Source organism: Miscanthus floridulus, chromosome 5, assembly GCF_019320115.1.
Source record: "Miscanthus floridulus cultivar M001 chromosome 5, ASM1932011v1, whole genome shotgun sequence".
NCBI lineage: Eukaryota > Viridiplantae > Streptophyta > Magnoliopsida > Poales > Poaceae > Miscanthus > Miscanthus floridulus.
The window spans coordinates 7404732-7408679 of record NC_089584.1 but is presented as its reverse complement, the minus strand read 5'-3'; positions in this window follow the sequence as shown (position 1 = coordinate 7408679).

Below are 3948 nucleotides of genomic sequence, written 5' to 3'. Positions count from 1 at the left end.
GTCATTGCATTGTGCTATGTTCAGTTGTTTCTCCACAGCACGCAACCAGTCATCGGCCTCCATAGGGTCTGTGGCATGTGTGAACACCGGTGGACGACCTTTCATAAACTCTCCATGCTTATCTCTAACCTGGACAGGCGGTGGACCTCTTGCATGTTCATTGTCCAAACGCTGCATCATAGCTTGCATCAGCTGCGCTTGCATTCCCAAGATCTGCTCCATGGTCACAGGTGGCGGTGGTGGATTCATAAGAGCATCACGCCCACGACCACGGCCTCTGCCTCTTCCTCCTCTTGCGGCCATCTGTTGTCCAACAAATGTGCAAAATTTAGAGATTTTTCCAATTATAGAGAACTTACAAGAGATATGAAGCAATGCTGAAATTTTTCTGGGCAAGACTCAAATTCGGTAGTTCAGTAAAACTGTTATAACTTGAGTTTCAGAGATCCAACAGAGGTGCACCAAGATTCGTTAGAAAGCTTAGGACATCAGCTACAACTTTCATTTAGACCACTTTTACAGATTCGAACTCACACCTAGTCAAAAATAGAGCTAAACCGAAACTGTTCTGAGTTCCAGACAGCGCAGGAACATCAACTTGTGCCAATTAGATCTCCCAAACCTGAATAGCTATTGACGTGATTCCAAAGACACTTGAAAGATACAGAGGTCTAGTTATCTCCACAAAAATTTCAGAATTTTTATCATCCCAGATTTCGAGTTACCAGATAAAGAACACAGGCTGCTCCAGAAGTCAGCACAGCAGAGATAAGATAAAATGATACTTCTGCATTAAGATTTCATTCTAAAATTTAAAGTTCCAATCTAAGGAAGTTGTGGACATGCCCACAAACTTCCAGCAATCAAGCAAAATACCAACTCAACCAAGTTCACAAATCAAACATCTAAACAACCAAGTTCACAAGACCAACAAGACTAAATAAGGACACGAACTAACGACGTGGTAATCTAGATCAAGGCACCTAACACCTATGGAGCGGTGTCAATCATGGTGAAAGAACGGCGCTTCTTCTTGTAGATGGAAGGCTGTCCCAGCTGTGCTCGAAGTTCATCCACTTGTTTCTGCAGACGTCTCTGCGCCCTCTGAGATGCACGTAGTTCTCCTTTGATCTCATCATCCACTCCCTGCATAGCGTGGACATGCTGCACCGTTGCCTCCAGAGTTGGGTCATTCTCTGGTGGAGCCAAAACTTGCCAAACACCCTCATGATCATTTCGAGGAAGGAACCTAAAGCGATCCTCCCTCATGGCCTCGAAGCGACGACCATGGTAGTGGATGTAGGCATTCTGTGCTGCATCCTCCATGCCATCCAAAGCATGGGCTCTCCTGGCAGGGGCACTGTGGACAGTCTCCACCTCATGTCCATTGATGATATCATTCCATGCGGTGACCACCAGCTCTACCTTCCAGAAGGTAGCCTCCAATGGGTGCTTGTACTCGGCGCAGTGATAGCTGATGGAGGCGTGCAAGTCGGGGAAGTAGTCGTCCAGCACATGGGTGAGAAGAGTGTGGTAGTAGGCTGTCTCTGGAGCTGGCTTGAAGTAGTACTTGCACTTCCAGCCAATCTCCTCGTCCTCCACGGGGGCAGCTGGGGCGGGTGCAGGTGTGGGGGAAGTAGCCGTCGACTCCTCAGGTGTAGCTACCACGGGGTAGATGGGCATAGCGACTGGTGTAGGAGTAGGTGTAGGCGTCGGTGTAGCCATCTCCTCACCGTCGGAGATGATCAAAATCTCCCTCTCCGCTGGTGGGGCACGCGGGGTGAACATGGCACGATAGCCGGCGGTGCTGAGTCAAGCAGTCTTCGGATTATGAGACATCTATAGATTTAAAGTGAGATGAAATTAGAATCAACAATTTTAAATAATAGATTAAGGTATGAAAAGCATAAATGTTTTAATAAAATAACAAGGATAAGTCAGTAAGCAAGAAACCAGAGGAGCAAAGCTGCTAAAACGACCTTTTTCTAACTAGGCTTGCGTCCTACAGTCAACACGGCTCTGATACCAATTTGTCACACCCAATTTTAAGGATAAAATTGAATGCACTAAACTCGTGTGTGCCCAGGATTCAATCACACACACAAGCTGACAAATTACAATAGTATCATCACAGTGTCACATACATCAGAGTTATAATCGAACTTAGTCTCATACATCACAGCGGAATAATAAAAATAGAATGAACTCTCCTGGCCGTCATCACAGGGAAGGTCAACTGGTTGACCACAAGCCTAATAATCCTCCGGGAAATCCTCATACCCATTGTCATCTGTTACCCATCCGGGATTTTTATCCAAGTAAAGAAAATAAACAAGTGTAAGTACATTTCGTACTTAGCAAGCTAACATGGGGTTATGAAGCTCAAAAGGATAGACTCTGGTTTACTGCAGTTAGCATTTTTAGTAGGTCAAACTTTTATTCTCAAGTATTATCAAGTTATGCTTAAGCTCCCAATTAATTCCCATAAGAACATATAACGGGGTCAAGATTACCATAATTCATCATAGATCAACTTAATTGATCGTCATCAAGCATCCAATTATTCTGTGAGTTTTCCGGGCCACTCGTAACCGTGAGCACGGCTGTTATAACAGTTTGTTACCCTCTGCAGAGGTGGTGCACATTCACCGCGAGTCGTGATCCCCATTTGCCCGGGTTAATTACTCCCATGTCACTTCCAAGGTGAACGGGCAGGGTACACTATGAAGCCATTTCATAGGTTTCCCTAACAAGTTAGGGCCGCTAGGTTTCCTTGGCAGGCAGATGTAGGGACCCCCCTTTCCTATGGCACAAATCCATCGCGGCTATACTCATAGGAACAGAGGCAGCCCTATACCCAAAGTGGCAAGCCCCATTTGCGCCAAAAAGGTAACCTCTAACTAGTTAGGAAAGATCCTATTACTGAGCTAAAGTCAGAGCCATATGACTCTCCCGGTTGCACTGTCAGTCCCAGCTTTTGCCGACAGATAAGTCCTTATGGAGGGCCGGGAGCAACATGAACAAAGGTCATTTGCACTTTTGCCCTATGGAACAGTTGTTATCATTCATGTTACTCACTTTGTTCCATAGTATCATTCATCAATATGTATATCATGTTCAGTTAGAGCACTAGCCATCTACCCATATGCATTTAACCCACAGGAGACAAGAAACAGGATAAACAATCACTAGGATGTCCTTACGGGTATCAAATTTAGACACATGCAAATGAGTAATTGATTAAAGTGAAATAGGACATCAAGGAAGGCCCATGTTATACTTGCCTTGGTTCACAAACTCGTGCTGGTCCTGCTGGTCGTCGAAGAGTTCTTGGTCTCCAACGTTTTCCTCACCGTCTGAACGCGACCAACACGACAACATACAACATTCCAAAAGCATTCATGCAAAGCAAACATTCCTATCATTAGAACAGTACACCAATAGTATTGAAATCAAAATAAAATATTTGTAAAACTAATCTACGTTTCGCTACGATCACGCCAACGCGAAGTTCACGAAAAACGGAGCTAAAATACGATAGTTATGATTAAAACGGGTTTTCCAATAGCCCTATATTTAATTAATTCTAATCATGTAATTAAAAAGTTCCAAACTTGACTAACAGTAGCTCTAACATGTAGCTTATGAAATTACGAAGCTAACGCGATTTGAATGGATCAATTTGGAGTTAAAACGACAATTCTATAAGCGAAACAGTTCGAATGGCATTTCTGTAAATACTGAAAGCGTACTTTTGACTTAAACAGTGAGGTTTACGCTTTCTAATCGGAATTGCGCATTCGGGTAAATACGCTAAGGACGGCGGGTTAGGACTTAGAAAAATCCAGGGGCCCATTAGCAAATTTACCCCCGAAGGGGTATCTTCTATTTCCGGCCGTTAGATCCAGATCGGACGGCCCGGAACAGATGGGAGGGAGAGAGAAAAGG